The sequence below is a fragment of the Pinus tabuliformis genome, chromosome 7, assembly GCF_031772625.1.
Source record: "Pinus tabuliformis cultivar Carrire ecotype Pingquan chromosome 7, CPIR1, whole genome shotgun sequence".
In the NCBI taxonomy this organism is placed as follows: Eukaryota; Viridiplantae; Streptophyta; class Pinopsida; order Pinales; family Pinaceae; genus Pinus; species Pinus tabuliformis.
The window spans coordinates 391,436,644-391,447,202 of NC_142293.1; positions in this window are offsets into that span (position 1 = coordinate 391,436,644).

Genomic DNA, 10,559 nt, shown 5'->3' on the forward strand with positions numbered 1-10,559 from the left:
GTTCTGGTCTAGTGCATGACAAATGAAGCAGAGAACCATATCTATCACTTCCTCTCAACCAGGAAGCACCTCTTTATCCAAACTCCCTCTTAATCTTAGGGAGTTTTCTTCTATTCATGCTTCCTCTGGGAGATCAATTTCTTCCTTTTCAACATCAAAGAATATTTCATGGCTTCCAATCATTTCATGAGAGTTATTATCATCCCCTTCATGCTTATCACATCAAGGAACATCTTCACCAAGTTCAAGATTGTGTACCAACACAACTTGCTTGTCACATCGAGCATCTTCACCAAGTTGAATATTATGTACCTGCACAACTTGCTTGTCACATCAAGCATATTCACCAAGTTGAATATTGTATACCTTCATAGCTTAGATAGCAAGTACAACCAAAACTCTATAAGCATGATGTTAGCCATATAAGAATCACAGAATCATTTCATATATATATCAGATACCCAGACTTAAAAACAAGAGGCATATACTCTTCAACATCTTACTAGGGACTTTGTCATACACCCTAGTCTACTTCATAACAATACTTATTCCATATAGGGTTTTAATGTGTCTTCCAAAGGTATGACATACCTTACTACAACATATAGAAAACCATAGAAACCATTCACACAAATATGGGTCTACAAATCACCTAACAAACTTCCAAAATAAATGTGTTAGACTTCTCACTAGGGATTCATACAAATCCTAGATTTCAAAAGAATCAACCAATGTCAATGACATCATTGTCATTAACCCGACTAGCTTCCACTAGGGTTACTTCCAAACCCCTAGATATTCAATCAACCATCAATCAATCACTAACATGACCAACTATTACTAATGTTAGTTGCAAACCCTATATTTCCGAGAAATTATCATACTCAACCAAAAATTCAAATTTCAACAATTTCTTCACAAATCTCAGATTATCATATAGTCAACATTCATCAAAGATTTCTAGTTCGACTAAGGTTCGACTCCAAAACCCTAGAATTCCATTTTCACAAATTCAACAATTCTATACAAATCTTAAATCATCATATTCCAAAGATTTTACTTTGACTAAGGTTTAATTCCAAAACCTTAGATTTCCAATCTCAACAACAATTACATGCATAAATCGCAGATTTTTATATTTCACACTAGACAATGTCACTACTAGGGTTTAACTACCAAACCCTAGATTTTCATTTTTCAAGAATCATCTAATAGATTTCAAATTGTTATATCATACATACCAAAAAACTTTTAAATTCACTAGGGTTTAGCTATAACACCCTAGATGAACATCCTAGAATCTTAGACAAGGACTTCATTAAATCCTAAGACTCATGACCACCATTGATTATGTCAACACACATATCTAGGAATTCATAACCATAAATAAGCATATCATATGCCCAATAACATTAATACATATGACCTAGACCAAGCTAGGGATTCAACCAAAAGGACATATCTCTATATGCCTATATTTCATCAACATGAAACATACATTTCATATCACGTGTTAGTCAAACCCAACTTCACAACAATATCAAATAAGATTTAGAAACATTCTCATTTTGATTACACTAGGGTTTGATCAAATAACACACACATACCAAATAAATCAAGTCTAAGACAATATAAGGGTCTTTCTCACACATTCCACCAAACCCTAATGAGCTAGGGTTCCAATGTAGAACACACATTCCACCAAACTCCAATGAGCTAGGGTTCCAATGTAGAACACACATTCCACCAAACCCCAATGAGCTAGGGTTCCAATGTAGAACACACATTCCACCAAACCCCAATGAGATAAGGTTCCAATGTGGAACACACATTCGACCAAACACCAATGAGCTAGGGTTCCAATGTGGAACACACATTCTACCAAACCTTAATGAGTTAGGGTTCCAATGTGGAAACATAGCAAACCCTATATTACCAAAACTTCAAAGGTTCTGGGATTTTAGATTTTATCATTCCATCCTAACAAGTTAGGATTTCCCAATAAAAAACCCAAACATGAAATCATCAATAAGGACTTAAACTAGAATTTCAAAATATCCCTAATTAGTTTATGGTTTCATATATTCACAACAGCATACCCTTCAGTTATGGTTTTCCAGAACCTGTTTAGGGTTCTACCAAATCAGATAAGGGTGGGGTGAGTATATTTATTAAGAGATGAATCACCCAAACAAGAATTACTGGGATTCAATACTGCTAGTCATAACAAGGTTAGTAATAGATCATCAAATGCATCCCTGAGTATAGCTATCTTCACAAAGAAGGTTTCCACAATATATTCTTTAGTCATCTTTGTAGAACTCAGCTCATTCTTCAAACTTGCTACTTGACCAATGTTCTTAATAGTGAACAGTTTCAAAAAGGCTCCATAAATCTCTTGAGCATGATCGATGTTATCTACGAATGGGACAAGATTGTATTTTATCCCTTCTACCATCAGAGTCATAGTGACCAATTCTAAATCCCTAAATTTTGCTTTGTCGGTGTCACTGTATTCTTCTATAGGCTTCTTTACATTTCCTTTTACCAAATCCAACACCTTGTTCTTCTTGAGGATTAGGTCAATCCTCTTCTTCTAATATCTGAAGTTAGATGCTCCTTCAAGCTTGTTCCCTCCCTTGATATAATTAGACATTCTCTTTGAGTATAATAGATTCCTTCCCTGAGATAGTGCCTATGAATGGATCTGCCTTTTTCTTCATTCTTCACCAAATCCATGATACCATGTTGGAAAATCAGAAATGCAGTAAATATTTTCTCGATATTGATAATTACTTGTGATGTTACTTGTTATTACGATTCTCTATATCTTCTTTCTTTAGTTCATCAAGTAATTACATAAAGCAACAACATATAAAACAATGAACACAAGATGTATGTACATGCCAGGGAAAACACTCCCTCAAGGTGAAAACCCAGTCAAAATAATTCTTCCTTTCAATATTATTCTTTAAGACTCTTCACCCTATACCTTGACCAGACCTTCCCTCCACACCAATTTAGCCTCTAGAAGATTGATCTTTTTCCAGCAACTTCGACTATGCAACAACTTGCGGCAACTCATGGCTTTCGGTAGCAGTCCAACTTGGGGGATTTCGTTCTCCCAATCTAGAACACAAAAAAAAGAGAGACCACTACCAAAATTTAGGTTTTCAATGACTCCTTAGACTCCCCTAAACTAACATTCACTTTGGCTTCCGAAAATAGACTTTTCGAACCTCCTACTTCGCACTTCTGCCTGACAAACAAATTTTCACACTTCTGCCCAGAAGAGAGAGAATGAGAGGTGATGCATCAAATGAATTGGTAGTCCTTAGTTTTATATGCTTCTTGTGCAATAGAATGGGTCCTTAGGCCGACATGGTGTGGAGGTTCCATAATTCATATTTGACTCAATGCTTAACTGATTTACATGATTCAAAAACCCAAGAAGGGTCTCTTAAAATGTACAATAATTATATAGACTCAGAATAAATCCTAGACGTCCTCAATGGGGGATTTGACCTAAAACATGGTGACCCAAGCATGAAACCCATGCTTTAATAAGTCACAATAATAATAATAAAATCTCTTTTCTTTATTCTTTTGATAAGTACATTACTTAATGACTCAAGTACATTATTGAAGAATGAACATATTTACTTTTCCAATAGCTCGGACATGCATTTTAGCAAAGAAAGACAATTTTGTCCCGCTTCACAAAAATGGATGCCCAACCTTCATTTCAAGGCTAAATTGAATGATTCTAATTGGAGAATATTTATTTACTCATAAGTAACATTAATACAATTAATTATTTTTATTTTTTCACATCTATATTTTTGTTGTTCAAGAATACTCCAAATGGCATGGATTTCATAGGGTAAATGTTGGCAAGGTTTTTATGCCTCAAATAAATACACACTAGGAATGTTTTGGAACAAGGTGATGGACTAAGAAAAATCAAATTTTAATTTTAATAGTTGAAAATTGTAGTTTCTTGGTTAAAACACTATAAGTAAGGTTGGATGACCTTATTTTAGTAGTAATTAGCTTTAAATGTTTCCAAGGGATAGATAAAGAGATAATACCTAAAGATAAACCTCCTTGGTAAAACTTTCACATAAGGCAAGTCAAAGCAAAACTTAGAATGTTGTATGAAATTAGAAGTATAAATATTGAAGCTCAAAGTAAATATATAACAATGTAAATGTGTGTAAATCACTAAATAAACAAATCTACAATTTAATCAATCAGATTACCTAATAAGTGAAGCCTAGGCATGCATTTTAGTGAAGCAAGACAATTTTGGTCTTCTTCACAAAAATGCACACCCAACCTTCATTTCAAGGCTAATATTTTTTCCTATGAGGATATTTTCTCTTGAATTTATAAGGCAAAGTCTCAGTGTTGACCAAATACATTTTGTTCCTGCATGAAAAGTGTACATTTTCAAGCTAGAGAGGACTATAGGGCCATTTATTGTAAACAACAGGAAAGGCCTTACATAGGTGGAAGTGATGATGAAGGAGTTTGGTTTTGAGAAAGGAGAAAAGTGGAAATATGACCTTCACCATATAATTTCTAATAAAAGGGTGGAAATTAGTTCTGCAGCTTATATTCATGAAAGTAGACTAGAAATTTAGAAAATGGAAAAATCAAGAAACTTAACCATGTGGTAACGTGAAACAAAGAATGTATTTTGAAATGCCTATGGTAAAAGAGAAGAGTTTGAAGAGGAATGCTCCTGAACAAATTTATGTTGAGATGCTTTCGGTGACTGAACTTTTGCAGTTGTTAGGGCTGTTAGCAGGAGCACTTCTAGTCATTTCCCTCATCATTGTGGACATTTGAAAAGAAATAAGAAGAGAAATTATTAAGAAACCACATTATACTCAGATGAACTCTACGCTCTGACGAACGGTGCATAGGCACTAGTGTTGTTGCTACCATGTGAAATACTAATTGTAAATGGTGGTTTATACATGTAAGTTTGATGCTTAAAACTCAGGGAAGTATTGTGGTGTAAGTTTGATGCTAAAACATCAGGGAGTATAGTCGTGTTGGACTCTTGCAATCCATAAATCTTGAAAAAGGTGAGAGCATGGGAGTAGGTTGGCATATGAGTCGATTGATAAGCCTCGAGGTATGGGTTTGTATATGTCTATGATTAGAGCTAAGAACTGGTGTTAAGTTTATTCAAAGTGCACAATTTTATAGTGCTCAAGCCAAATTTACTATATATTATAAAGAAATGTCAAGAGAAGCAATTTAAAAGTGCTAGTGAGCCAATTTTTTATGCAAATTTTTTGTTACAAATATTTAAGATTTATAACAAATTTGTAGAATACATCCATATCAATTTCTAATGTGAATTCCCATGCCATGGAATGAGTGTAATAGTAAGTTCATAATCCCTGAAGATTAAGCTGTTGGAGAATGTCAGATGGTTCTGTGGCTGTAAATGGACATGGTGTAAAATATAATGGTGATGTCGTTGGAATATATGAAATTTACTACTGTGGATACATCGTAGAAGAAGTGTAGAAGATATATGACAAGATTAAGAACAATTCACTTATAAGGTGGTTCATTGAGCAGGTGGGTGGAAATAAGTTAGAAGGGGTTGGCCTAGAGGACAAAAGGTATGAGGGAGGTAAAATAGGATGGAACCGTGGCAGCTGTTGGATATATTGTAGTCCATGTTGGTGTATATTCTATTGGTGTTGTGCAAGTTATGCCTGATTTTATTCGAGATCTATTGAAGGTCACTACAAGTGCGGTTTGTTAATAATTACGCTTAAGATTGATATTGCCCAGCTGTGATTTTTCTTATGATATTATCTATACATTGTTGGAACAAAGAAGTAGAGAATGTCTCATATGTACTTGTCAAGGTAACATCTATGCTCTATCACTTCTAATTAGAGGGGTGTTTGGATTCAATCCCTGGTCTCCCAATTGGTATGATATATTGTTCTAGAATGAGGACCATTGGTGGGGGAAGTAAGCTGGTACTATGAAAGCAATTAATGCAATTTTTTATGGCTGGTCACCATTTTATGTTATCAGGCATTAGATTTCTCTTGAAAACCACCCAACTCATAATCATTAGAGGAAAATTTAGTGTAAAAGTGGCCTCCTAAGGAAAAATAATAAAATAATAGTTAAAATAATAAAATATGAGTTATGAATTTTGGAGGGAAAAGAAGAAAACTATTTTAGTTGTATTTTTTACTATCTCTTTATATTTTTACTAAAATTTCAAGTGGATACACTCATTAGATACACAATTAAATTTCCGCATCCAACATGTACCCATTATGCATACTTTTGAGAAGACCCACATTGATAAAAATTGCATATACATTAAAAAAGCATGTTCACCACACTTTTTTAATGTATCTGCAATTTTTATCAATGTGGGTCTTCTCAAAATTATGCATAATTGGTACTCGTTGGATGCAAAATTTAAGTTTTCATCTAATGAGTATCTAAACTTGAAATTTGAGTAAACCCATAATGTGCTAAGCCAAAAATACAATTTAAAAAAAGAGGTTTTTTTGCTTTTCCCTCCAAAATATTTACATGTACCTTTTTTCTAAATTTAAAGGATTTTGATTGGTTTACATATTATGACATGGAAATTACGTGAAAATTTCATGAACACTTTTAGGCTGAAATTTCCATTAATGTTGGTCTCTTTCGATCTCTTACTCCTTTATTGCTACCATTATTATCTCCATGCCCTTCATTCTTCCTGGAGACTCTAGTTGCCACACCATGAGTAGGGAAAGGGGCAGGGGCCATCATACTGGGTGCAACAGAGGTACATGTTACCCACCTACCTCCCTTGTCGTAGAGAAAGGCTAGATAAAGTATGACCATGATATCCCTGCCCACATCTCCGTCAATTTTTCGGTTTGGAGGCTAAAGAAGCTTGCAGGGGTCATAACACTATCTATTCACTCTGCAACATTCAAGCTCATCATCTCCTCACTCAAGAAAAGGAGAAATATTGGGCCAATTGTTGGATAACTAAGATATTTTCTAACAATTCCCATTCCAGCACCCTCCTGCAATGTCTATCCCATGACCTTGACATCGAATTCCCTCTCGATGTCTCCTCCTCCCTTGGACCATCTACTTCTGTCTTTGTGTCCATTCAAGCTGTACCTCCCTCAACTGGTCTGGCTACAAGCAGTCACCCTTCCCTAGTTCGTGGGAATCAGATAGATGTGGTGCCTCTGGAGCACACTCAGGTGAAGGCTCCATCACTCTCTCCTCCTCGTCCAAGCCCACATGGGTGTTACATTATCAAGGAGATTCCTATTGAAGCAAATATTCCCAACCATTTCAGCGATGGTCGCAAGCAACCGTAGCAAGTCAATGTACCCCTAGGCCATCGTGGAGCTAGCTAAGCACTTCGAGTTTTGCTCCTGCAATGATTTTTTTGGATGTTTTGTCTTCTCTTCAAGTCTTGTCTCTTGGTGGCTTGGCCCCACCATAGGAAGAGGATTCTGAATTTTGTAATGTTTAGCTTACACATTGTTTTGATGATGTATTGCATAAGACTTGATTTGAAAATTCTGGAAACATTCTCCAGTTTCCCTCTCCAAGGGTAGAGAACCTTGATGGGTGATGGCCGAAGAACCCCAAGAAGTTTTTCAATTACTCTATGTATATTTCCATGTTAATATAATGTGAATCCTCCTACAACACTTTTTTTTGATGTTTTGTCTTCTCTTCAAGGTCTGTCTCTCGGTGACTTGGTCCCAACATAAAATGAGGGTTCCGAATTTTGTAATGTTTAGCTTAAACATTGTTTTGCTGATGAATTGCACAAGACTTGATTTGAGAATTCTAAAAATGTTCTCTCATTTCCCTCTCCAAGGGAAAAAAAACCTCAATGGGTGATGGGTGAAGACCCCCCAAGATTTTTTACATGTACTCTATGTATATTTCCATGTTAATGTAATGTGAATATTTACCAACAAGAAGAAATAATAGATTCCTAATGGGCTTCTTTTCTTGGGTCTGAAAATGGCTTATTTGGGCCTTCTTACCTGTGATATGAAAAAATATTATGAAAAAGATACAAAGGAGATATGCAAAGCCCTATAATAGATATATCATGATAGACCTATGACCAAGATATCATGAAAAACCTTCTGTTCCACTACATTGTTATTGCTAATTTTCTCTCTACATATTTGCTTATAATGATATGGGGTGAATGAAATGTGAAAATATTTTTTTTGTAAGTAATATGCATATATATTAAGTTTGCAAATTTAGAAAATCATACAAAAAAGTTAGACATGGTTGATTTGATTGATATCCTGAACACCGATTTTTTTTTCCATCTTAGACCATATGTAATGTCGAGTACACTCCCCCCTATTGACCTTTGAGCTAACAATACATTATAAGTGGAAAAACACTCTTTAAAGGAGTTTCCAGACTGACTGCTATTTGAATGACTCCTAAAAACTTGAGTAAAATAATTCAGTTGATAAGCCCACAAGGCAGAGAACTAAAAAAAGTGACCACAAAACCTCATCACAAACTTAGCTTTGTTGTATCAGTCCTCATCGACCATGAGGGGTTTCTTTGGCATCCCTCCTGTAGTATCATCCTCAGTCTTCGCCTGTTTGGTAGAGGTGTCTCCATGCTCCATCTTAGTTAGGGGCTTGTTGATATTTCCTTCCCAAGCCTTTGATTTTCTGTGCTTGAGAAGCTCATAGTGATGAACTATATGTGATGAACAATTTCAACATAGATAATAAATTTATCATTTAGCATGTCTAAATTTTCCTATAGAGTCTGTCTAGCCTGGATCTTCTCCTGAATGGCCAAACCCATGATGGTCTTCATGTTCCAGAAGAGTTCAATAGCTCGAGTGAAGCGGTTCTCTCTCACTCTGGTAAGACCCAGGTCTGGGATCCACCTGAATTTCACATCCACCTCCTCAACGTTTGTGTGTCTCCTAACCTCCATGACTGCATCTTCCTAGTGATTAACGTGCTCCAGATCTCTTGGGGTATAATGGAATGGAAATTTATCGCAGCTTTTTGGGTGAATTTTTTGGCCCTGGTACACGAATTCATGTCAGTCTTTCACCACCGATCCATATTTTGATCTCTGGTGTGACGACTAGTCGAGGAGCCATAGCTAGAATGTGTGATGTGAGCCATTCTTGGGCCAGCCTGAGGGAGAAGAAGGAAAATATTGGGACACAAAGGATGGCCAAAAGGGGAGAGAGAAAGTGAATGAGTAGGGGGAACTGGATGAGAATGGAATAAATTCAGGAGGGGGTTAGCATATGGCCTCCAGGAGTTGGGGAGGCTGGAGAAGAATAATGAGAACATTAAAGCAAGAAAGGCTAGCTTGTATGACTAAATCAATCCCTTGGGTGGAGTGTTCCATCCTACTGGATAAGGGGAAGGGGTGGTGGAAATTGAAATCTGAATACATTCTTGAGATCAGAGACACTTTAGGGGAATTATTGTGTATGGTGTTGGTGATAGAGCTCATCACATAATCTTATAGATACTGTACGAGCCGACCAGAGGCAATATTTGAGTAAGTAGGCGGGTTGGGAGGCTAATTAATGCTGCAACTGTCTTTGTCCTTTTTATTGAGCCCTTCACACTCTTGATGTAGAGGGCCGCCAATTATATCCTTCCATGCATGGGATGTTAGCGTGGCTCTTCCACTTGTCCCCTTCTTTTCCAGTCGGTCTGCAATGGAGTTGGCCTTTATTCTTACCTCCTATAAGTGGACCCATCCTAATTCAATGATTTGTTGTTGAATGCACTGGAGAGTCTTCATCATCCTCCAGTTGGAGGTAACCTTGCTGACTGAAGTACCATGTTAGAGCTTATGGGTAGCTAAGGTGGTTATTGCTGAGTCCCCCTCTACGATCAATGAAATGAATTGCTGATCTCTTGTAATTGAGAGCCCATGTTCCATAGCCTGTAGCTCTGCGACATTGTTATTATTGATCCCAAATTTTTCATGGAAGATCCAGAGGATTTATCCCTTATGATTTTGAAAGACTCCATCGAAGCCTACAATTCTGGGGTTTCCTTTGGAAGGTCTGTCATAATTGATTTTGAGAACATTATTGTTTGCAGGGGGCCAAGTATCTCGGATATCGGGACAAGTAGATGGAGAATTGGGAACGGTAATGTGAATGGTTTCCAGGCCCAAAAGTTGGAGGATGCAGAGATCAGAAGCCCACGGAGGTCCTTTTATTGGAGGAAGATTGGAGATGGAGACTGATTCATGAATTACCTTCTTGATTTTGGTAAGAATAATTTCTCCTGTAGTATTCAAATTTCTAAATATTATTGCATTCCTTTCTTTCCAAATTACCCAACATAATGTCCTTGGGAGCAGATTCCAGGCTTTGTTAAGCACCAGGTGAGAGGTGATGTGAGGCCATAATTTATCCAGGGTGTCTTGTAGTGATGTTATGTTCCTATCGGTTGTCCTAAAACTTCACCCCCCACTTCGATAGGGCTGAAGCAAAGTTAAAAGAATCCAAAAGTTTA